Source organism: Bubalus bubalis, chromosome 15 (assembly GCF_019923935.1).
Source record: "Bubalus bubalis isolate 160015118507 breed Murrah chromosome 15, NDDB_SH_1, whole genome shotgun sequence".
In the NCBI taxonomy this organism is placed as follows: domain Eukaryota; kingdom Metazoa; phylum Chordata; class Mammalia; order Artiodactyla; family Bovidae; genus Bubalus; species Bubalus bubalis.
This window is the reverse complement of record NC_059171.1, coordinates 73,984,546-74,011,025: the sequence shown is the minus strand read 5'-3', so window position 1 is coordinate 74,011,025 and position 26,480 is coordinate 73,984,546. Positions and strand designations below refer to the sequence as shown.

Genomic DNA, 26,480 nt, shown 5'->3' with positions numbered 1-26,480 from the left:
AAATGTGCAGGGGAGGGGAGAAGGGCCCTGGAACAAGGAGGCTTCGGGCCGAGGTGGAAAGACTGACCCACTTGACCCAGGGGACAAGGCATCTGGTCCTGTCCCCACATCATTCAGCTGTATGACTTTGGGAAAGTCATGTAACCTCCCTGGAACCTGGTTTTCACAACAGCAACAGGGAAAATAGCATCTTGCAGGCTGGTGGCAAGAGTAACTGGGGAAAGCTGTTTTTGTTGTTTAGTTCTTACGTCATGTCTGGCTCTTTTGTGACCCCATGGACTATAGCCTGCCAGGCTCCTCTGTCCATGGATTTCCCAGGCAAGAATACTGGAATGGATTGCCATTTCCTCCCTCAGGGGATCTTCCCAACCCAGGGAGCAAATCCGTGTCTCCTGCAATGGCAGACAGATTCTTTACCACTGAGCCACCAGGGAAACCCTAACTGAGGAAAGTAAGTGCATAATACATGTCACTCCCTGGGTGGTCCCAGCTTCTCCACATCCTGATTGCCTGGCGTCTCCTTCTGGGACATCGTTTTCCCCACCTGGATTCATGTTTGTGTTTGAGTAATGGTTCCCAAATGGCAGTCTCTGGCATATGACATTTGTGATTTTTACCATCACCCAAGCACATTTGGTGAAATTTATTACTTCACATTAAAAAAAAAAAAATTAATGGATCCCTTATATAAACTGAAACATAAAAATTTAAAAGAAAACATTGCATCAGTATTCTAAGTGGAGAAGCTGTTTCACTGGTCGTAAATTGAAATCATTGGTAAAAATAAACACCATCAAAAGCAAACGAGGTATTAAATTCGAGCTAGACCCAGCTCCCGGGGAAGGTTCTGGGCACACTGCATTTCCCCTTATTACGAGCAGAGAAGGGTGTTAGAGAAATGTCAGGGCCAGTGCAAACTGAGCCTTGCTTCCTGGTGTAACTGGGAGGGTTTAAGGAATTCACCTGGGAATCATTTTTGTGCTCTGTGGTTTGATTTACTGCCTTGAAACTGTGCCTCAGAAAATGTTGTGGGGGAGCCTCCAGCTCTGTCTCCATGAACAGAGGCTCATAGGCTGAGCAGAGGCTGTTCCCTGGCAAGTCTGTCCCAGGGACAGAAAGTCATCTTGTCTGGAGGAAGCCGTGCTGAGTGGGAGGGACCATAGAGTCCTCATAACTTGGAGAGGGGTCCTGGGAGGGGGCCTTTAATGACAGCTTATGGCATGACACACAGGGATACTGGTCACATGAAGAGTGTATTCCTTGTATTCAGTGTAAGAGTGTATTTACTGGAAAAGAAACCAGTGACCTTAATAATGATAGTAACCACTGCCCATAAGACAGCCATCCAAGGCTTCCACTGGAGACGAAGATGAAATAAAGCTGCAAGATCCACTGAATCCACTTCAGTCATCTTCAGGCTTGTGAGAAGCCTCCCAGGTAAGAGTTTGAGTAACTTTCATTTTTGCTCACCAGTAGAACTGAGATCATAAAATCTTTAACCTTGATCAGGTGTTTACCACGTACCAGGCACTGTGCTAACCATCCAGTAGGTGTTATCTCATTGATCCTTCACAACAGGTAATTATTGCTGTCATTATTTTCTGAGCAAAGCAAGATGCAGACACGACGGTGATGTGGCAGCCAGGGTCACCGTCTCTAGGCGGCGGGGCTTGGTTCAAACTCCAACTCCTGGGGGTCCCACCATAGGTTGGAACAGGTGTGGACTGGTTCTTGTGACCCAAAGACATAAGACGGAGGCGTAAGGCTGGACATTTTACAGGGGGCAGACCAGGGTTCAAAATCTAACAGAGCTTCTGGGTGTCAGAATGAACCCACTCTGTGAAGCAAGAGGCCAGCTGCCCATGGGGGCTGGACCATGCCCATCACGGGTGCTGGAATGGACACTCAGCCTGGGGAGAGTGTACTGATGACCCCACCTTCGAATGCGTATCCACAGGACACTCGCCACACATCATCTCCTGGGGTGCTGGCAAGGCAGTGAACTCTCCTCTGGATTCTGATTTTACAGACTTTGCAACCTATCCCAAGAGACATGGAGTCACTGGCCAGAGTGATTGAGAGGCTGAGCGAGAGTTGAATCCAAACTTCCCAGGGAATAGACCTTGATTCTACACATTTTGTGGCCCTAGACTAGTCCTGGCACCCACCGTCATCTTTCAACCAGTCTCCTCCAATGGCCCTATCTTTGCTTCAACCTTTAATCCCCTAAACTCTAACCATCATGCAGCAGCCAAGGAATCTTTTTAAAAAGTAAATCTACTACTTAATTCCCAATCCTCTGCTGGCCTTACATCAACTTAGAATAAAGTTCAAACTCCCTTTCTGGACCTACAAGTCCTTCCAAGGCCCTGCCTGTCATGAGCTAAATTGTGTCCCCTCCCCTCAAACCCATATATTGAAATTCTAACTCCCAGGATCTCAGAATGTGACTGTATTTGGAGACAGGGTCTTTAAAAAGGTGACCACATGGACTATAGCCCTCCAGGCTCCTCTGTCCATGGGATTTCCCAGGCAGGAATACTGGAGTGGGTTGTCATTTCCTTCTCCAGGGGATCTTCCTGATCCAGGGATTCAACCTGCATCTCCTACATCTTCTGCATTGGCAGGTGGATTCTTTACCGCTGAACCACCTGGGAAGCCCTTTAAAAAGGCAGAGTAAAAATCAGGTCACTGGGGGGGAGGCCCTAATCCAATATGGCATGTGTCCTTATAAGAATAGGAGATGAGGACACAACATGTACACACACACAGAGGAAAGAGCTTGTGAAGACACAGGGAGGAGAAACATGACCATCTGCAAGCCCGGAAGAAGGCCTCAGAAGGAATCAACCAGCTTGGCACAGTGATCTCAGACTTTTAGTGTCCAAAGGCAGGACGTTTCTGTTGTTTAAGCCCCCCAGTCTGGAGCACTTCATTATGACAGCCCCAGAATAACCCTCCTCCTTGCGACTCTCCCCTTTGCTCTCTGCATCCAACACTTGCTTCCAAATTCTTCCAGGCTTTCTGGTAGTGAACACTCATGCCTCAGTGTCTTTGCACATGCTCAGCCACAGTCTACATTTCTCCCAACATATCCACAGAAACATTAATCTGGAAGCAGAATGTGGGGTACATGGAAAGAGAAAGGTAAATGGATTTAACAAATCTAGCACCCAGTCTGTGGAGGACATCACAACCCACTCCAGTATTCTTGCCTAGGAAATCCCATAGACAGAGGAGTCTGGTGGGCTACAGTCCATGGGGTCACAAGAGTTGGATACAACTTAGTGACTTCACCACCACCACCAGGTGCCCAGTCTGTACCTGGCACAGGCCAGCTCAGAGTTGCAGAGATGAAAAACGAAGACTCCTCATCCACTGAGGAGGGAACTGGAGTCCAGGGAGAAAACAGAATGTTTTAGATAATAAGAGTGATGGGGTAGAGAATTTGCAGAAGAATGAAGAAGCAATGAGGCCCAAGGTATCCTCCTAACCTTGGGGAGTGCTATAGACTGAATGTTTGTGTCCCCCCAGAATTCACGTGGAAGTTCTACTTCCGAAGTGGTGATGATTGAAAAGGGGCTTTTAGAAGTTGATCAAGGTTAATGAGGGCTTCCCTGGTGGCTCAGAGACTAAAGAATCTGCTTGCAACACAGGAGACCTGGGTTCAATCCCCGGGCTGGGAAAATCCCCTGAAGAAGGGAATGGCTACACACTCCAGTATTCTTGCCTGGAAAATCCAATAGACAGAGGAACCTGGTGGGCCATAATCCATGGTGTCACAGAGTCAGACATGACTGAGCATGCACATCCCTCAAGTTTCAGCTTCTCGTCTTAGCTGGTCCTCCAGGCTTTCCGGTTTCTTTGGCAACCCTCAGGCTCATCCAATGCCCCATCCTTTCTCTGTTGCCTGCACAGCCACTGACATGTAGTCTGCCCCTTCACATGCGTGGCTCCCGTGTGTGTTCTGAAGTTCATGGGGATTTCTCACTCCTCACTTGTGAGGTCTTAGGATGGACTTCTTATGATGCATTAACGCCCGTGTGAAAAGTAGAAGAGAAAGGGCTCTCACCACGTTGTGCAGACACAGCAGGAAAGTGGCAATCTGCACACCAGGAAGAGAGCTCTCAGCAGGAACAGCATCTGCCATGACCTTGGACTTCTCAGCTTGCAGAAGTGTGAGAAATCAATTCTTCATTGCTTAAGCCACCTGGTCTACGGCCTTTTGTTACAGCAGCTTGAGCACAAGAAGACAGGAAGGATGAGGCCAAGACGGGGTGTCGGAAGACTGGATTTTTCTCTCTCCTCTGCTAGTGTAACTCTAGGCAAGGGATTCCCTTCTGTGGGCCTCAGTTTCCCCATCTATAAAAGAGAAGTGCTAGCCCTGAAAACCTCTACAGCGAAGAGTTTCTGCCTTGATCATAGGGAATGTCTGCCCCTGAGCTGACCAGCACTGAGGGCCCCGAAATGGATGTACACATATGAGCTTGGAGCTGCCCAGAAGCAGGGAGGCGAGGAGGGGGAGGGGAAGGCATCCTCAGGCAGGGACCACACTCAGCAGTTTTCAGGGGTGCCTGGGATCAGAGCTTGGGCTGGGTCCTGTGGGCTCTGGGAAGCCCAGCACATACCTGTCCCCTCCCTGGTTAAATATTTGCCGGCTTTAGCCTCATCTCAGAGAAGCTCAACCAGTTAGCCCAGCCAATGCATTTCTACGTGTCCTTGTGCACATGTGGCCTTAGCACTGAGGCAGCACTTTTGCTATCCAGTTTTTTATTTAACTAGAAAAAAAAAAAACTAGATGCTTGCTCCCCACTCCCAACTCATACCTCCCATTCTACTGCCCAGCTGACCTTGGCTCCACTCAAGACCAACCAGTACCTGACAAGCCACCCCAGTAGGGTTCAGAGCCATAGGTCTTCATGCTGAGAGTGTGGGCCTGAATTCTTGCTCTGCCGCTGGGGCTGTGTGTCTTTGACAATTCCTTTAACCTCAGGAATAGTCTCCACCCCTGCAAAATGAGCTCATAAAGCCCCCTTAGGTCTTAACCCCTGCCCTCACACCCTTTGTTTTGCTTTCCAAATTTGGTGCCCTTCTGTTGGGCATCTCTCCCTATCTCACCTCTTGTGTTTCTGCCTCCCCACCTCTCCCCTTCCTTGCAGAGGCAGCGGCGTTTGATGGCACAAGCCTTGCTCATGAGTGGGCAGCCTTGCAGGCGGGTTCAGATCTCATCTGCATCTCTTGCCTTAAGGGAAAGTTACCTAACCTCTCTCAACCTTGATGTCCCCTCTGTGTGATGGGGGAAGAGAATCAGGTCTTTAACCCTTGTTGAGAGGATTAAAGAAGATGATGCTGCCACATTGATGTAAGAACCTCAATAAAGATTACTATGATTATTCCAGAGATTACCCCAAGCCTGTCTGCCCTGCTCATTAATTTCCCTGCCTTCACCCTTTCCTTTCCACACCCTGCGACGGTGGGTAAGATGCCTCCTCTTTATTCTGTGCCGTGCTGACCTCTAAAGGCATAGCCCGTAATGGACTTACTCACCTTTTGTGCTTGTGATGATGGTGAGTACTTCCAGGGCAATACCAGCTCTCATTTATCTTCTAACCCTCAGGTCCACAGCATTTGAGCAGCACCAGGTTCTTGAGTGGAGGAATAAATGGGCGAATGAGTAAATGAACGGCCAATGACCTTTCCAGAACCATGGGAAAATGCTCTTGGTCCCCAGTAATCAATAGTGATCTGTGTCCCACTTTTTCAGTTAAGCCCTAGAAAACAATCACCAGGCTCAGAGGCATGACACAGGGATCGATGGACTGGACAGGGCAGAGGAGAAGGCAGAGAGGTCATGTGCAACAGCCCTTGTTCCCAGCAGGCCTCCTACGCTGGGCGAAGGACTAGCACACGAATCTACACCCTTTCATTCAAATCATCTGCTGGTGGGCTTGCCGGGCTCCCAGCCCAGGCTGGTACAATCCTCAGAGAGATTCCTTACATTTCACCTGACGGCCACCCTAGATGAGTCAGTTCAGTTCAATCGTTCAGTTGTGTCTAATTCTTTGAGACCCCATGGACTGCAGCACTCCAGGCTTCCCTGCCCATCACCAACTCCTGGAGCTTACTCAAACTCATGTCCATCTAGTCGGTGATGCCATCCAACCATCTCATTCTCTGTCGTCCCCTTCTCCTCCTGCCTTCAAGCTTTTTGCTTCAGGGTCTTTTCCAGTGAGTCTGTAGGATCCATAAGATCTAAAGTTCAGCTCCATGAGGGAGGACCCTACCTCTGCCATGCCCAGACCCTGATGATGCTGCTACCAGTCCACTTTGAAACTCAGCCCCAGGAGGGGCCCACACCCTGTATTACCACTGAGACAGACCAGCATTTTTTTGAGAATCTTAATAACAGGCCGAGAGGACCCAAAAAGACTGTATCTCATTTTCCTTGGCTCCTTGCTTGCATTTCATTTTTTATTATTCTTGTAACTACTTCTGAAGATTCAATACTGTTTGCATTCTACTTTTATTTTTGCTTTTTTATTTGCTGGGCCACTGGAAAGTAAGATGCAGATGTCATGACCACTTACCCCTGAATATTTCAACAAATATGTTCTAAAACGAAAGGCCTTTTTCTCACCTAACCACACTCCAACACCTCACCTGAGCTCATTGATGAGAAATTTCTAATATCATCTAATACCCAACCCATAGTTAAAAGTACAGAATTATCTCCCAGATCACTTTTGCAATTTTTTTTATTCCAAATCAGAGTCCAATCATGATCCATGCAGTGCACTGTGTATGATGTATTTTGAGTCTCTTTTCACCTAGAGTTGTGCCTCCTGCTTACACCTTTTTTGTTCTTTGTTTACTCCCTGAATTTGGCTGCTAGGCTGGAATAGGCCAGACATCATAAAAGATGCCCCACACCCTGGGGTTGTTCACTGTCCCCTCGTCCACCTATAGCTGGTTCCCAGCTGGGCCTGGACGTGACTGTCTTCAGAACTGGTGGTGTTAGTAAAGGGACTCTTGGTGATCGTCTCAGTGACAGAGATGTGATACACGCAGTAGGGATGCAGGGGTGCCCGAGCAGATGGACTCTGGGGGCGAGGACTTTTGTCACATCAGAGGGAGACCAGAGGACCTGGGCAGGTGAGGTCATTGGATTATTCCTGACCCTCCCCCTCGGTGTCACCTGCCCCTGCCCCCCTTCAGCTTTCTGTGCTGTTCCATCCTGCCTGCCCCTACTGGCATCTCATCTCAGACCCAGGGAAAGCTCTGGGCACTGGTTCACTTTTCCTCTATCTCTGCCTTGGTTCAGTGTAATTTCTAGATTGATGAAAATGTTCAAATTCACATATAAAAGTAAAGACATAAGACTAGCATAAATATTGGTAAGTATTATTGTACTTTACTGAGTTGAGCAGGAGCTTTAAGCATGACCTCAAAAAGCTGACCCCATATAGAGAGAAAGGAATAGATTTGACCAAATCAATCAGCTGTAATAAAAATGCCAAACAAATTCTTGAAAAAATAAGATTAACAATGATGGTTGACTTTGGACACTTAATATCTTCCGAATGCAAGCTGTAATCTATAGGGTTTGTGTAAATAGTAGGCTTTTGGGTTTGCTATCTGGGTGTAACAAATTACTGCAAACTAGTGGCTTGAAATAATTGTTTGATTTGTCTGCTATTGATTCTTCAACGGGTTTGGCAGGGCTGACTGCTCTCCCTGCTATGTGACTGCTCACCACTGAGGAGTGGCTGGAATGGGCTGCAGAACCCACTTCCAAGGAGACCACTCACCTGGCTGGCTGTCAGAAGCCCAGCCAGAGCTAGGCTGGAGCCTCGGTTTTCTTCCTCGGGGCTTGTCCATGTGGCTAGACTGGGCCTCTGACAAAATGGTGGTGTCATGGTGGCTGGACCTGTTGCCTGGCAGCTGACTTCAAAGAGAGCCAAAGCTGGAGAGCCTAGGGTCTCTGAAGGCTGAGCTCTGAAACTGATTCAGTGTTACTTCTGCCTCACTCTGTCAGCTGAAGCAGGTCATCTGAGCACCCCAAGTTTAAGGGGGGAAGGGAACAAAGACACAGAGACCACAAGACACGGTTCATTGGAAACACCAAGGAACCTTCTGCCGCAATGAGAAATTAAACAAAATCCCAACAGAAAAACAGACAATGAATGAGAACAAATAATTCATTTAAGAGGCACAGATTGCCAACAGATATATAAACATATATTCAACTCAGCATAATGGAAGAAATACACATTTAAATTTCACCTAATTTTTCCTCACCCAAGAATGGAAGAGCATATTGCCAAGACTCGTAGACCATTGTTGGAGTAAAAATTTTCTGTGAATTTCCCAGAGGAGAATTTTGATAAGATGGAATCAAAATCTCCAAAAATAATAAATCTTTTGATTCAGCATTTCCACATTTAGGATTTTCCAGTACTTTTTGGTAAGGAAATACTCAGAAAAGCATACAGTGTTTTTTTCCATAGTAAAAGATTGAAAGTGTGTTGACTGTCCTTTAACTGTGGACTAAAATTGTTGCATTGATTTGATAGAACACAATGCAGTAAATACCTTAATGAACCTGGTGGTTAGACTGCTGACTTGGCATCAGAAAATACTTGCCAACCCTTCCTACCTCATGTTGTCCAGATCTTTCAGACATTCATCTACTCATTCATTCCACAAAAATATTGAATGAACATGGGGAGCAGTGGTTACGCAAGATACAGCCCCTGCCCTAGAAGCATTTTCATGGTCTTTGGAGAAAATAGACATATTAATTGCTAAGTACTGGGTTGGCCAAAAAGTTAAATTGGGTAAAAACACCATCAGATGTTACTGAAAGACCCAAATGAACTTCTGGCCAACCAATATAACACAGTGTGTATAGTATGACAAATAGTCATGTCCGACTCTTTGTGACCCCATGGACTGCAGCACACCAGGCTTCCCTGTCCTTCACTATCTCCATGAGTTTACTCAAGTTCATGTCTATTGAGTAAGTGAAGCTATCTTACCATCTCATCCTCTAAATTATTATGTACCTGTAAAATAGAAGCCTAAAACTCTGAATAAAGACTGATCTAGATCCATGATATTACTATCAGAAGTAAAAAGTTTTTATTTTGTTTTGTTTTATTTCTTCTAGTTGATCAACTTGTACAGCATGTTCCCACTTATGTAAAACATATAAAAGGGAACTTTCTAAAATTGTAAGAAACCACTTTGGGGACTGGAACATCTGGGAAGTGGTTTTGGGAGGGAGAAGAAAGACTCACTTTTCATTTTACACCCTTGGGCAGTGTTACGGACTGAATGTTTGTGTCCTCCTGCAAATTCATTTCCTAACCCCCAGTGTGATGGTATTAGAAGGTGGGGCCTTTAGGAGGTAATTGGGTCATGAGGTTGGGGACCTGGTGAATGAGATTAGTGCCCTTATGGGACAGACCACAGAGGGCTTCTTCACCCTCTTCCACCACATGAAGACACAGTGAGAAGTCAGCCAGCGACAAGCCAGGAAATGAGCTTTCCTCTATCAGGGCCTTGATCTTGGAGTTCACAGCATCCAGAACTGTAAGAAATTGGCGATCGTCGTTTAAGCCTCCCAGTCTATGGTATTTTTGTTACAGTAGCCTGAATTAACTAAAACAGGCACTATAGGGTCTTTGTTTTTTTGGATCCAGTGTCTGCATTTTATAAAAATATTGTAATAAAGCATTTATAATGTACCAAAGACTGTTCTCATTATAGTATTGTCCTAGCATTCTTTAAATTAATGCATGGATTGATTCATGTGTTCACTGATTCATTCAATAATTTGGTGGCAGTCACATCCCAGGTAGAAAGATACAAAGGATGGACCACTCAGAGACTAGGGGAGACCCCATGGGAACAGGTGCCAGGCAGGGTCACATCAGTGCTGCAGGAGGGATCCAGAGACAGTGACCTCATCAGTCAGCCAAGGGCGTGTTGTAGGGGTCACAGAGCAGGCAAGCACGGGGTGGAGGCTTTAGAGAGGAGGGGACATCTGAGTTGGGCTCTGAAGTGTGCATGCACTTGGCCAGGTGAGGAAGGCTGGGCAGGAACCTCAGCATCTGACACACAGGCAATTAATGTTTCCAACTCAACTGACCTATTTAGCAAGAGTGAGAAATTCGCAAGCCAAAATAAAGAAAGGAGAAGCATCCAGACTGGGGTGAACATGAGGCATTTTATAGCTTATCACAGAAGGAACCACACCTCTTTTTTTTTGTTTGTTTTTAAACAGCGAGAATAAGAAGCTTCTCTCACCATCCCCAGTCACTATGGTAACCAAAGACCCTTCTGCTCAGAATGATGGCTCTGTGTCTTCTCTCCCAGGATAGCACGCGAGGCTCATGTTGTTCTGAAGTCCAAGCAGGGCTCCGGTGAGGACAATCCATGCCCTTCCTTAGAAGCTGAAATGCATGTCAGTGACACAGACGAGAGGTCTAGGATGGCTCCTCACACTTCTGCCCATCAGGGTCCCCGCTAATAAATAGATGGAACCACAGTTTGGTTTCCGGAGGTGTGACCTTGAGCAAGCCACTTTCTCTCTGAAGAATAAATATCCTGGACCAGCCAGCTCTCAGGATTGGTCCAAAGATTCATGTGACACTCTCCCCCATCAAGTGCCACCCATGTAAAACTCAACATCGTTTTGTGTCTCAGAGCCTCAGCTTTATCAGCTACACCTCTGGGCAAATGTTCTCTGCTAGGGGACCAGCTGGCAAGAGCCATTTCAGACTACACTCCAATTACGCTGTTCTCTTTGGCGCTTTTCTACCTTGTCTCCTCTTCATGGTCCCCATGGCCACTGTCTCAGTTCACTTTCCGTGGTCTCTTTATAAGGGTCACCAGCTGTCTCCCTGCTCTGTGCTTCCACTGCACAAGATATCAAACTCTTTTTTTTAAAAGATTTTTGTCTTTTGATGTGGACCATTTTTTTAGAAAGTCTTTATTGAATTTGTTACAATATTGCTTTTTCTTATGTTTTGGGTTTTGGGCCACAAGGTAGGTGGGATCTTAGCTTTCCAACCAGAGATTGAACCCATACTCCCTGAACTGGAAGGTGAAGTGTTAACCTCTGGACCACCAGGGAAGTGCCATGCTCTTTTGAAAGCACAAATCTATGTCTTCTCCTGCTTGCAGTTCCTCAGTGGTTCCCAACTGCCCAAAGGGCAATCAAAACTCCTTATGAGGGACTTCTCTGGCTGCCTAGTGGCTAAGACTCTGCTCCCAATGCAAGGGCACAGATTTGGTCCCTGCTTGGGAACTAAGATCTTGCATCATGCATGGTGCAGCCTGGAAAAAAAAAAAAAAAAACCCTTATGAGAGTCTACAAGGCCATTCCTGACCCGCCCCCATCTACCCAATCAAATTCAATTCTAGATTTTCCAACCCACATACTGTATGCCCAATAAATCTGTTACTAGTCAATCTTAAAGCACACTGTACTTCCTCGTGCGTCCATGCCTTTGTGGTTCCCACTGTCTAGAACTACCATGCCTTCTAATCCTTTTTGTCTAAAACAGTTCTCTCAAGTAAAGGGCCTCTTTCCCAACCCTCCTAACAATGGCCTGCCCTGTGCTCTGGTAACTTTGGGGGCTATTTCAGTCATCCTCTGCTTGGTTTTCTCTGTGCCCATCCCCTCACTGACTTGGAGCAACCTGAGGGGCTTGGCTCAGGGGACATGCTCAACCACTGAGAGACAGATGTTCTGGGCTGAAGAGGGAATGCCTTTTGCTCACAGCTCAGACATGGGGACCCTGCCTGGAAGCTTGCACAGCCCGTGGAAGTGACCACCATCACCTTCCTCCCTGGGAGTCCTATTTCCTCCCAAGGCTGTTTCTAGACACGCAGAACACTTGGGGTTTACCTTCTTTTGGTTATTAGAATAGAGGTTATTTTTTCTGAATCAAAGTGCTTCCCCATTCCATAAACAAGCTTACCCTTCAATTAATCTTATGGGACTTTTGTGGGCAAATGGGCCTTAGGACACATCTGGTGAGTGGAGTCCTGTGTTTTGTCTGTGGATGAGGAAGTAGGTAAGGGGCGGATCACACAGCAGGTAGGGAAGCCTTCCCAGCATGCCTTGCTCTCCAGAGTGGCCTGACTCACTACCCCCAGTAGCTGGGGCCTCAGATTCTGCAGAAAGCAGCCTTGTGTTCACAGGGTCCTTCCCAGATCCCTAAACGCTGCCCCCTCAGAGATGGAGCTGTTAATATAATTCTTGCTTTTACAGTGGAGAAACAGAAGCTCAGAGAAGGGCAGGCTCCCAAAGTGAGCCACACAAGGAGACTCAAACTGAGCTCTTCTGTCTCCCTACCGGACACCTTTGGAGAAGGCAATGGCAACCCACTCCAGTACTCTTGCCTGGAAAACCCCATGGATGGAGGAGCCTGGTAGGCTATAGTCCATGGGGTCGCTAAGAGTTGGACATGACTGAGCAACTTCACTTTCGCTTTTCACTTTCATGCATTGGAGAAGGAAATGGCAACCCACTCCAGTGTTCTTGCCTGGAGAATCCCAGGGACGGAGAAGCCTGGTGGGCTGCCGTCTATGGGGTCGCACAGACCCAGACACGACTGAAGAGACTTAACAGCAGCAGCAGCAGCTGGACCCCTTGCCCTTTAAAGGACAAAGATAGGCAACCCGTATCCTGAAGTGCAAAAACCCTTAATTATTTCTGAAGCCTTTTAAGGGCAAAGAAACATGGATATTGCTGGAATCTTAAAGGCCAGGAGAAAGTGCAGTGTGGAGGCCAGGGAGGAATTACTGGAAGAGCATCAAGTAACTTCCCTTGTAAGGCATGGAAGCGGTGTTTACATGCCTCAGATTCCACCACGACCTTCTGCCATGGGGCTTCTTCTTCCTGATCTGTTTATTTCTATCAAAAACTAACGACTCCATGGGCTGCCCTGGTGGCTCAGTGGTAAAGAATCCACCTGCCAATGCAGGAGACCTGGGTTTGATCCCTGTGTCAGGGAGATCACTTGGAGAAAGAAATGGCAAACTTCTCCAGTATTCTTGCCTGGGAAATCCCATGGACAGAGGAAACTGACAGGTTACAGTCCATGAAGTGCAAAAGAGTTGGACATGACTTAGCGACTAAATAACAACAACAATGCCTCCATGCCCCCCTTTAAATGTAAATATCCTGCCTACCTTGAAATCAGAATCATAGCATAATCTCCTTGTATGTATGATTTTTTTAGCTTTTTATTTTAGATTGGAATAGAGTTGATTATTCGGAGAAGGCGATGGCACCCCACTCCGGTACTCTTGCCTGGAAAATCCATGGGCAGAGGAGCCTGGTAGGCTGCAGTCCATGGGGTCGCGAAGTCGGACACGACTGAGCAACTTCACCTTGACTTTTCACTTTCATGCATTGGAGAAGGAAATGGCAACCCACTCCAGTGTTCTTGCCTAGAGAATCCCAGGGATGTGGGAGCCTGGTGGGCTGCTGTCTATGGGGTCGCACAGAGTCAGACACGACTGAAGTGACTTAGCAGCAGCAGAGTTGATTAATGATGTTGTGATAGTCTTAGGTGTACTGTTTTTAAGAAAATATACATGATACTCTAACTTTAATACAAAGGAGGAATAAGAGCAAAATGTTCTGCGATACAGTGATATGCATTTTGATATGTAAAGGCTCAGGCAGGACCATACTGGAAAACATAATGAAGCAATTAGCTCGCCTGCATCTATACATAAAAAAATGGTTTCCCAGGAGGAGCGAGTGGTAAAGAAGTTTTCTGCCAATGCAGGAGACACAAGACACAGGTTCAGTCCCTGGGTTGGGAAGATCCCCTGGAACAGGAAATGGCAACCCACTCTGGTATTCTTGCCTGGAGAATTATATGGACAGAGGTGCCTGGCAGGCTATAGTCACTGGGATCGCAGATAGTCAGATACAACTGAGTGACTACGCACAGTAGCACATAAATTAAAAAATCACCATGAATAATTACAGACACAGATCAACCTGGGTGTGTTCTGTAGGTGATGTGCAGCACTTATAGGAATGATGTGATTTTTTAAAACAGTGAACAACTCTTGAAAAGAAGCCAGAATCAACAAAGCACAAATTTCCCTCAATTTACATGGTAGCTGCAGTCCAGAAAATTCAGGGAATATTAACTTCATGCATAAACTCCTTCAAGTGTCTATGCAAAAGGGAAGTAGATTCTGGATGCCCAAATAATACATTAACAAATAAAATCTAGCAGCACATTAAAAGCACATTGTGATGAGGAAAAATCTAAATATTTTAGCATGTGTTGAGTATTATAAAATCTCTTAATATAATGTATTATATTAATTGATCTAGAAGAAAACATTGTAAGATTATTTCTAGGGAAACAGAAAATCCATTTGACAGATTCAATAATAATCTGGAATTTTTTTAAAGTAATAATATAGTAATGGATGGATATTTCTTTAACATGCACCATATGTCTCTCTACTCAAAAGGAAACACAGAATCAGTCCTATTAAAGGCAAGAGCAACAAGGACCTTCATGATCATCAACTTTGTTTAATGTCTTCATTGTTTTCCCAGTGGTCATGTACAGATGTGAGAGTTGGACCATAAAGAAGGTTGAGCACTGAAGAATTGATGCTTTTGAACTGTGGTGTTGGAGAAGACTCTTGAGAGTCCCTTGGATAGCAAGGAGATAATGAAAGACAGTTATCCCTAAAGGGATTGTCCAATACTTCAAGTTACAGTTATATACTGTAGGGATACTGTATAACTGTAACTGGTAGTATTAACTTGAGTATTAAACTGTAACTTGTATTTATAATTATATATTATATAATGGGGTTCCATGGACAGAGGAGCCTGGTGGGCTACAGTCCGTGAGGTCACAAAGAATCTGACACAACTGAGTGACTAACACTTTCACTTTCTTTAAGTAACAGACTGGAGACAGAACAAACCCCTCCAAACTAAACCTGTCTGAGCCAGATTTCTCTTTGTCCCTGTAACTTGAAGTATTGGACAATTTGGAGTATTAAACTGTAGTTGAATATACTAGTATAAACTGTATATAATAAATATATATTATAAATTATAATACTATATTATATATTATATTATTATACTATATAATAAACTAGTATTAAACCGTATAACTGTAACTTGTAGTATAAACTTAAGTATTAAACTGTAACTTGAAGTATTGGACAATTTGGAGTATTAAACTGTAGGGATAAAGACAGTTATCCCTAAAGGGATAACACCAGTTATCCCTAAAGGAAATCAACCCTGAATTTTCATTGGAAGGACTATTACTGAAAATGAAGCTTCAATACTTGGGCCACCTGATGCGAAGAGCCAATTCACTGGAAAAGATCCTGATGCTGAGAAAGATTGAGGGCAAGAGGAGAAGTGGATGACAGAGGATGGGATGGTTGGATGGCATCCCTGACTCAATGGACATGAGTCTGAGCAAACTCCAGGAGATAATGAAAGACAGGGAAGCTTGGTGTGCTGCAGCTCACGGGGTTGCAGAGTTGGACACAACTTAGCAACTGAACAGTAGCAATGGAGGTACAAGGCAATTAATTATTCAATGAACATTTCTAAAGGAAATGTAGAAAGAGAGACTTGGGGAAGGAAAATCTAAAACAACAACTCTGAAGAAACTATGGTTGTATAGCTGGAAAACAAAGACATTCAAATGAACCAGTACTGCAAACATTATGAGGGTCCAATAAAGCAATCTCATGAGAAACCTGTATGCAGTCAGGAAGCAACAGTTAGAACTGGACATGGAGCAACAGACTGGTTCCAAATAGGAAAAGGAGTACGTCAAGGCTGTATATTGTCACCCTGCTTATTTAACTTATATGCAGAGTACATCATGAGAAATGCTGGGCTGGAAGAAGGACAAGCTGGAATCAAGATTGCCGGGAGAAATATTAATAACCTCAAATATGCAGATAACACCACCCTTACGGCAGAAATCAAAGAAGAACTAAAAAGCCTATTGATGAAGGTAAAAGAGGAGAGTAAAAAAGCTGGCTTAAAACTTAACATTCATGTCATCTGGTCCCATCATTTCATGATAAATAGATGGGGAAACAATGGAAACAGTGAGAGACTTTATTTTGGGGGGCTCCAAAATCACTGCAGATGGTGACTGCAGCCATGAAATTAAAAGACACTTGCTCCTTGGAAGAAAAGCTATGACCAACCTAGACAGCATATTAAAAAGCAGAGACATTACTTTGCCAACAAAGATCCACCTAGTCAAAGCTATGGTTTTTCCAGTAGTCATGTATGGATGTGAGAGTGGATCATAAAGAAAGCTGAGCACCAAAGAATTGATGCTTTTGAATTGTGGTGTTAGAGAAGATTCTTGAGAGTCCCTTGGACTGCAAGGCGATCCAGCCAGTCAATCCTAAAGGATATCAGTACTGAATAATCACTGGAAGGACTGATGGTGAAGCTGAAACTCCAATACTTTGGCCACCTGCTGTGAAGAACTGACTCATTAGAAAAGACCCTGATGCTGGGAAAGATTGAAGGCAGGAGGAGAAGGGGATGGCAGAGGATGAGATGGTTGGATGGCATCATCTACTCAATGGACATGAGTTCAAGCAAGCTCTGGAAGTTGGTGATGGACAGGGAGGCCTGGCGTGCTGCAGTCCATGGATTCGCAAAGAGTCGGACACAACTGAGCGACTGAACTGAAGCAAGTCAAGCAGTCAGATAAAAAATAATATAAAAATAAACAATTTTTATACAGACCTATAAACAGTGAGTAGGTATACTTTTAGAAAACCTTAATGTCTTAGCTGCACACCTCCCTTCTCTACTCTGTCGTGAACTCTGGGCTAGAAGACATTTTCCAGCCTCTCTTAGCAACCTTGTTCCTATTAGTTTCTGTCAGTGGGAGGCATTCGCAGGAGGCTGGAGTTGCAGGGAGTGGGAGAGGCAGCTGAGAACTCCAGAGACCCCAGTGCACGGCCCCTCATTGGGGCATGGGCAGTGGTAGGACTTCCAGTACAAGAGGCAGGGTAGGCTCTGAGCTCCAGGCTCCCGTGTTAGCAGCTTCCTGTTCTCAAGGTAAAATCCCCTCTCTCTTGCTCCTCAAGACTTCCAGTAAGTCTGAAACTAATTCCCATATGATATCCTCTTGAACTAAAATACCTAACAGGATTTCTCGTTCCTGACTGACTAATCCTGACTCATAAAATAGACATAGTAGAGAAAAAAAAAGTAAATGAGCAATCACAATAAAAAGATAAAATGTCTAGTAATAAACTGGAAAAGAAATAAGCAAGACCTATTAAGTAAAAAGTATAAAACTCTATGGAAAGACACAAAGGTAGATGTGAAAAACAAAAAGACATGCTCTGTCTTTGGTCAGGTAGATTCCCTTTCATAAAGTAGTGCTTCTCTCTAGGTTGACTTCTAACGTTAATGCAGTCTCAAGAAGAATTCCAAATTTTTGTTTTAGTTTAAGAAGTAGACTAGATGATTCTAAAGTTGATATTGTAAACAAATAAGGAATACTCATTAAAAAATAAGAGCAATGAAAGAGGTCTAATTTTATCAGATATTAAAATGTTAGGAAGCTCAATAATAAATTAACTATTGTTAATTAAATTAGTGCAGTGCTGATACATAGTCAAATTGAACAGGCAAGAAAGTTGATAAATAAAACCACATATGTTCTGTAACTTAGTATAAGATACAGTAAATGTGGCATCTTAAATCAGCAGAGAAAAATAGTGTTAAGGGTAGTGAGACAACTGGGCATCTTTTAAACACACCTTACTTCATGTACTACCAAAAATAAACCCAAAATGGATAAAATACTTACATGTAAAAATTTAAACCATAATAGCACCACAAGAAAATATGGAGTAAGCAGGCTTATATAAGTATGGTTCAAAATCCAATGTTCATAAAATAATTGACTGATAAATGTTACTATATAACAGTTTTTAAAATTTCTACACAACACAACAAAAACCCTTAGCAAAATCAAAAGACCAAAATAGAAAAACACTTAAAAACCAAACTGGGCAAAATATTTGCAACTCATGTCATAGACTAAGCTTTTAATTTATCAGAAAAGTAAAGAGCTCTCGGAAATAAACAACAAAATATTTTTTTTTAAAAACCCAAATGGGTAAGGGGCTTTTAAAAATACAAAAAAGATGTAGAGCTTGACATAAAATAAGAGATAATTATATTAAAATAATACTGAGACACCATTTTTCACTGATCAGATTTATTTAAAAATTTATATATTAATAATACATTCTGTTGGTGATGGACAGGGAGGCCTGGCGTGCTGTGGTTCATGGGGTTGCAAAGAGTTAGACACGACTGAGCGACTGAACTGAACTGAACTGAATACATTCTGTTGGTGAGATTGGGTGGCAACTGGTACTTTGCTGGTGAATATATAAATTGTCCTCCTCAAACTTTATGAAGGGCAATTTGACAATACCAGCAAAATTATAAAAGTTTATACCCATTGGACCAGCAATCCCACTTCCAGGAATTCATCCAACTGACAAATTTGCTCAGTTTCTATGTGACATGTAATTACTACAGCATTACTTGTAGGAAAAAAAAGTTGGAAATGTACTTGATATCAATCAAGAGAAGACAAATAATCTAGTTATCCATTCAACAGAATTTATGCAATGTCATGTCAAAGCTATGGTTTTTCCAGTAGTCATGTATGGATGTGAGTTGGACCATAAAGAACACTGAAGAACTGATGCTTTTGAACTGTGGTTGGAGAAGAGTCTTGAGAGTCCCTTGGACTGTAAGGAGATCCAACCTGTCCATCCTAAAGGAAATCAGTCCTGAATATTCATTGGAAGCACTGATGCTGAAGATCCAATACTTTGGCCACCTGATGTGAAGAGCCAACTCATTAGAAAAAACCCAGATGCTAGTAATCTGTGAAGGCAGGAGGAGAAGGGGACAACAGAGGACAAGATGGTTGAATGGCATCAGCGATGCAATGGACATGAGTTTGAGCAAGCTCTGGGATATGGCGAAGGACAGGGAAGCCTGGTGTGCTATAGTCCATGGGGTTGCAAAGAGTTGGACATGACTGAGCGACTGAACAGTAAATGCAATGTCAGGAAAAAAAAGGGAATTTTTTAATGTTTTATAAGGAAAGAGCTTCAGGATATATTGTTACTTGAAATAAAGCTTCCCAGGTGGAACTAGTTATAGTGGTAAAGAACTTGCCTGCCAATGCAGGTGACTCAAGAGACAAGGGTTTGATCCCTGGGTTGGGAAGATCCCCTGGAGTAGGAAATGACACTCCACTCCAGTATTCTTGCCTGGAAAATTCCATGGGCAGAGGAGCCTAGGGGGCTACAGTCCATGGGGCCACAAAGGATTAGATACAAGTGAGTGGCTGAGCATATACTTACTTTCTAGGATGATATTCACAGTATGCTAACTTTTGCCTACCAGAAGTGTGCTGATAAACATATATGTTCAGACATGTGAGTATTCTTTTTACAAAACTAGGCAAGACATGCACAAATGTAACAAAAGTGGTTATTACAGTGGGGGGAGGGAACAGTTGGGACAGGAGAAGGAATAAGAAATTTTCATTTGTACCTTTTTATGTTGCTTATTTTGTTAAGCTATTAAAATGTATTCTCCATTCAAAGTTACTACACATGAAAACATTTGCAAAATTAGCACAAAGGCAATACAAAGAAGAAGGGGTACAGGTGAGGGGGACCAGAGGCTGCCCCCATGAGCCTGCTCTGACCCCCCAGGTTCTTGGCCCACTGGTCAGGAGCGGGTGGAGAGAACACAGGCTTTAACACTCCCAGTCCTGCTGAAATAAGCAACCCCCATCATCCAGGCAGCCCTGAGTCAGCATCTGGCCCTGCCTCTGCAAGCAGAGAAATGACTTTCTATAGGTGAGTCCGTGGAGAACGTGCGTCTGGCTGAGGCTGAACTGTCTGGAACCAAACACGGGCATTTCCCAACCCCTGGAACCACCCAGCTATCTGGTGAAAGCCAATATTACGTCCCAGAGTCAAAGCCAAGCAGAGGCTGAGGGGGTTGCCTGGGGAACTCTGGGAGGCCCCAAGAAATGAAAGCTTCTTGGGTCTAGTCGAAGGGGTCATTCCTTTGGCCCATGGGAACACAGTATGGCTGAACAGAAGATTCCAGCTCTACAACTTAATTCAGTACACTTCTGGCAAGTTACTGAAACTCTCAGAAACTCAATTTCCTAATCTGTAAAATGGGTATACTCTTGCTTCACTGCAGAGCTGTTGCAGGGATCAGAAACAATGTGTGCAATGTACTTGGTCTTCTGTGCTCAATTCTGGATAATTTAACACATGATTCAACTGTTAATGTACCTTCACTTCCAGTTCTACCTGGAAGGTCTCCTTCGCCAAGGGAAGGTCTCTGAACTACTATTAATATCTAGCTATTACCTAACTTCATGACGTTTAACTAGATGTTAGGAAGAGATTAACCCAGGGATGGCAAATATCTAGACCATGTGTGTATAGTCACACATCTGCCCTATGCCCAGGCAGACATCGCTAGTTGCTATGACAAGGAGAATTCTCGATGCAATGTGCTCCAGGCAGCCATTTCTCATCCACCACCATGCAGGAGAGATGAAATACATTTATCCATTCTAGACAGGTCTCCAAAGTCCTGTTACAATCTTGCTTGCTCTGATTTCTCAGAATCTATAAGAAATTAAAATATAAAATTTAAACAGGTAATTTAAAAAATCAAAAGATATTGCCACTTCCAAATTATCAGTACTCAACATTTAATTCACCTTAAAACACTTCTCTGACCCCACAGAGAAGTGTTTTAAGGTGAATTAAATGTTGAGTACTGATAATTTGGAAGTGGCAATATCTTTTGATTTTTTAAATTACCAGAACAGGGAGCAGAGCTTTCCTGATAGGTGCTGCTGCACCTGGGGATGTCCATGTCACCTGGCATGAGTTCTGCCCTCGCCTGGCTCACCTGTAGTCAGGGGATCACATAGGACAAATATACATCCTTCTCCATTTGTGCCCTTGAAATAAATTCTGTGTCCTCTAGGGCCCCACTGTTGTGGCTCTTGGGGGTAAGGGAAGGTAAGAGAATACTTACTAAGTACACACTGCTTGCCAGAAAAATGTACTTCATATATTAGCAACCTTTGAGGGCAGGTATTAGTATCCCCATGGTACAAATGACAAAATTAAGGTTTAACAAGCTAAAATGTTTTCCCCAAGTTTCCTGAGCAGGTAAACCAAGAGAGTGCATTACCTGCCTGATTACAATCTCTGGTGGCTCAGATGGTAAAGAATCTGCCTGCGATGCAGACCTGGGTTCAATCCCTGGATCAGGAAGATCCCCTGAAGAAGGGAATGGCAACCCACTCCAGTATTCCTGCCTGGAGGGTTCCATGGACAGAGGAGCCTGGTGGGCTACAGTCCGTGAGGTCACAAAGAATCTGACACAACTGAGTGACTAACACTTTCACTTTCTTTAAGTAACAGACTGGAAACAGAACAAACCCCTCCAAACTAAACCTGTCTGAGCCAGATTTCTCTTTGTCCCTATAACTTAAAGTATTGGACAATTTGGGGGCACAGAGTGGTAAACATTTTTTAATTTGGATGCACATAGTCTCGTGGTTAGTTCTTGTGCTGTTCTCCTTGCTGCAGCATGGTGCAGCAGTTAGTCCAGTTCTCCTTAGGCCCACCCACCTTTCTAGAGAACTCTCTGAGCTGGCAAAGGCTGGAAAGTCAAGGGAGTTCCCAAGTGTCTTCTCCTTCCTGGCAGCCTTCTGCCCGCTCTGATGAAGGCTCTGCCAGGAGTTCTGGGCTGTCCCGTTGTCAAGGCCAGGCTGACTCATGGTCTTCTGTGACAGAAAGGAAAGCATCATCATTATCATCATCATCATCATCTGACAAAAGCTGATTCTAGTCCTGTGTCCATGCTGGGGTCTGGGTGCTCAGGGTGGGATCACTATTGGAGCACCCCACTGCCTGGGCTTCACAGTGAGCTGTGCACTAAGTATGTATACGATGCAGCTCACTTTAATCTGCCCACCAATCTGATGTGGCAGAAGTAATTACTAACCTTGAACTGAAACCCTGAAAGATCGAGTAACTTGTATAAGGTGATTCTTTAGAAAGTACATCTAAATATATAGCCTGAGATTTTGACTAATTCTCCATGTGGCCTCTCTGATAAATAGATTTCTCCACTGAGACTTGAAATAGTTTTGTCCAATTCTGAGTAATGGGGGCAGGGGCAGGGGGGAACACCCAAATAACAGAAGTTTAAGCAATATAGAAATTTACTTCTCTCTCATGTCCAAGGTGTCCAGAGCAGCTGTTTAGAGCAGGTATGGTGTCCCATGGTATCAATATCCCAGGTTCCTTCTCTTTATTGTTCTATGCTAGATTTCATTCCTAAGGTCTCTTCACAGTCCAGCACGGCTGCTGGAGCTCCAGCCATTGCATTTCATCCAGTGGCACTAGTGATAAAGAATCCTCTAGTGGAGACACAAGAGACAAGATTTCAATCCCTGGGTTGGGAAGTTCCCCTGGCGGAGAAAATGGCAACCCACCCCAGTATTCTTGCCTGGGAAATCCCATGGATAAAGGAGCCTGGGAGGCTATAATCCATAGGGAAGCAAAGAATCAGATACAACTGAGCTTGCACACACACACACACACACACACACACACCATTAAGGAGGAATAGAATTAATTTGTGCATGCTTTCTTCCTTAAACATATTTCTTAGATTTCAACTACTTTTACTTAAAACTTAGTATTGCCCCAAACTTAGTCTATACAAGGGAAACTGGGAGATATCAGATTTATTCTGGCTGCTTTTGTGTTAAAATCTGGTGTCCCATCAAGGAGGATGAGGAGTAGAATGGATAGGACTCATTCTTTCTGGAGTGATTTGGGTCTAAAACAAGCAAAACAAACCAGGGCTGGGAATTAATTTATTCACTGTTCATTCATTCATTCTTCTAATAAATGTGTACAAATATATACAGAAGGTTTACTTTCTGCTCATTTGGTTTTCCATCCAGGGGATTCAGGGTGACTGAGACAGGCAGGGTCCCTGCATCTGTGGGTTCACAGTCCAGTTGGGTGTCCCAGCTCTGACTTTTGATAGGGTTTTATGGCTTTAATCAACCGCACCCTTTATCTGATCCTCACTCTATCCTCATCTATAGAATTCTTGGATCCAGCAGCTCATACATACCTGCAAATTAGAATATTCTCTGCTGAGATGTCTCTGAGATGTGGGGAAAGGTAAGAGCACAGAGAAGCCGGTTTCCATTGTTTCCTCTCTGGGATAACAGGCACTCACTGCAGGGTTACTCTTTCAGTTGGATTCCTCAGGAGGAGCACCCAGCAGGGTCCTGGTGGGGCAGCGACTTTTCTTCTGTTTATACGTCTGTCTGTCACTCTGCTGACGTGACAGGAGAAAGATTCCCTGGAAGAAGGTCCTTTTTGAGCTTGAGAATTCCCAGAGAATGTGGGGTACGAGGGTTTGAAGAGCTGTTGAGGAGGGCTTGGAGGACACCGACCATCAGTCCCTCCCACTGCCTCCTGGCGCCGCCTACTCTGGGACTCCTGCAATCACAGGTTAGGAGATCTCTGCGGCTCCGGTGCCCACCGTGGGGATTCTCTGTAAGGGGCAGCGCATGGCCCAAGCTCGTGAATTCTGGAACTGCCTGCCTGGGTTCAAATCCTGGCCCTGCCCCTGTGGCCCCCAGTATATGGTGAAGTCTTAACTTCCAGGGCTTCAGCATGGGACACTTATTAGAAGCCAGGGTCTTTAAAGAGGTTGTTGTCTAGTCGCTAAGTCTTTTGCGACCCCGTGGACTGTAGCTCGCCAGGCTCCTCTGTCCACGGGATTTCCTAGGCAAGAATACTGGAGTGGTTTTCCATTTCCTTCTCCAGGGGATCTTCCTGGACCAAGGATCGAACCCCGGTCTCCTGCTAGGCAGGCAGATTCTTTACCGCTGAGCCACCAGGGAAGCCCCCTTTAAAGAGATAATTAAGGTAAAATGAAGTCATTACAATGGGTCCCAATTCAATACCACGGGTATTCCTCTAAAAAGAGGAGATTAGAACAGGGAGATACAGAGGGAAGACCACATGAGGAGACAGGAAGACAGCAATCTATAAGCCAAGGACAGAAGCCTTGAGAAATCAGTCCTGCCACACCCTGATCCTGAACTTTTAACCTCCAGGACTGCCAAAGCACATTTCTTCTGTTGAGGCCGCCCAGTCTGTGCTTCTCTGCCATGGCAGCCCTAGAAAACGAATACAGATCGTGGGACGTCTTTTCACATCCATTCTGTGCCCGTTTTCCTCATTTATAAAACTGAGATGATAACAGGATCTCCCTCATAAGAATGTTCTGAGGCTTCAACTAGCAACAGATACTCAGAACGGGACCTGACACAGAATTATCTAGGCTTCCCTGATGGCTCAGATGGTAGAGCATCTGCCTGTAATGCGGGAGACCTGGGTTCAATCCCTGGGTCGGGAAGATCCCCTGGAGAAGGAAATGGCAACCCACTCCAGTATTCATGAAGTATTCATGCCTGGAAAATCCCATGGACTAAGAAGCCTAGTGGGCTACTGTCCATGGGGTCGCAAAGAGTCAGACACGACTGAGCAACTTCACTTCACTTCACTTCAAGTGAACTGTAATTATGATGATGATTTCTCTCCACCTGCCCCACCAGATTACAAAGAAAGCCTTTCCCTCTCCATTTTGCAATGGCTAGCGCTCAGTGGAATACAGAATGCTCTGCTTAGAAGGGAATATTGCTCGGCAAATGGGTAAATGAAGAGATGCTGTTTTAAATGCTCCTGGGAAGAAGTCAGAACTGAAGTTGTTTTCAAGGGATAGCTCTCTAACATCTAGATAGAAGTGCTGAAATACAAAGGGAGTGCCCAAGTGTGAAAATAAGGGATTTCTGGAAGGAAGAAGGCAAGAAGAGGAGTAACAGTCTCAGTCACTCCTGCTCAGCAGGTGACCCATATCAGACATCCCTGGACCTGGGCCAGAGGCTTAGCTGCCTCTGCTGAGGCTGACGCAGCCTGCGTGAGGAACGTGGCCGACAAGCAGGACAGGACTAAGCTTGTGAGCAGGGTAGGGTGTCAGAGAACCAGGTGAGACACCCTTCCAGTCAGGCTGCCTGTGAACTCAGCAGCGGGCACCTGCCCTGGGGCGGACGCAAGGGCTTCTCCACCCCAAATACCCCGCCCACATATATCTTTCTCCTTCTCTTTTGCCTACTGAGTTTTGACTCATCCCTCAGACCCTCCCCATTTTCTGATCACTAATTTCTCTGCTCTCCTACCTGTAACTCCAAAGCCACTTCTTTCCCTCCTCCAGGGAATCTTCCCAACCCAGGGATCGAACCCAGGTCTCCCACATTGCAGGCGGATTCTTTACCAGCTGAGCCACAAGGGAAGCCCAAGAATACTGGAGTGGGTAGCCTATCCCTTCTCCAAGGGATCTTCCCTACCCAGGAATCGAACTGGGGTCTCCCACATTGCAGGCGGATTCTTTACTAACGAGGCTATCAGGGAAGCTGAACCTAAGAAAGCAATGGGGAAATCTTGGACCCCTACAGAGAGCAATTCTGGCTCTTAAATACCTATGATTCTGCCCAGAGTTGGAGGCTGTAGTTGGCAAAGATTTCCTGGAGATGATGAAGTTTAAATCTAGTTACATCAGAGATCAAAGTCAGACTGCCATCCGGCCGTGTTTGCATCCACCCTGTCAATGTTTATTAAATGTCCTCTGTGGAGAAGGAAATGGCAACCCACTCCAGTATTCTTGCCTGGAGAATCCCAGGGACAGGGGAGCCTGGTGGGCTGCCATCTATGGGGTTGCACCGAGTTGGACACGACTGAAGCGACTTAGCAGCAGCAGTATGCCAGCCAGGCTCTGCATGTTGGGGAGACATAGGTGACTGAGAGGGTTCTCTTAAAGAACTAGCACACCAAAAGTAGAAGACAGCCCTGCAAACAAAAAATAAGGCTTCGTTGTGATCTTAGCAGCCCAGAACACCCCTTCAGCGGCACCACGAGGGGACATGACAGTGGAGACCTCACCCTAGAGAGCATCCTGAAAGGTCTGAGAAGGGAACCCTCAGATGTGTCTCAGACAGCAAAGTAACCACAAATACCTGCCAGGCCAGGTAGAGACCATTTGTATGAACACTTCCTCTTTGTAAATTTTCATTGCCCCCCTCTGCTTTTATCTAAGTTCTTCCACACTGGTGGTTGGAAATAATTAAAACTGCCCCTGAAAAGGACAGAGGACTTCACCTGTTTCGGGCAGAGGAGAGAAAGCAGCCTCTCAGGGAATCATCGAGGTCAGTGGAGAACTTCCTGTTGTGATGGAAATACTTGCT

At 44.9% G+C, this 26,480-nt stretch overlaps 1 long non-coding RNA gene across 2 annotated transcripts; it reads right to left on the bottom strand.

Moving 5' to 3' along the window:
* Positions 1–21,534: 21,534 nt before the first annotated feature.
* Positions 21,535–26,480, bottom strand: LOC123329403. Of its 2 annotated transcripts, XR_006544792.2 has the most exons (4): positions 26,395–26,480; positions 23,300–23,533; positions 22,378–22,571; positions 21,535–21,932 (listed from the first exon to the last, which is right to left on the bottom strand). It is a non-coding gene; the product is annotated as an uncharacterized LOC123329403 (long non-coding RNA). The 2 variants fall into 2 exon arrangements; XR_006544791.2 differs by lacking the exon at positions 26,395–26,480 and having other exon boundaries at positions 23,300–23,970.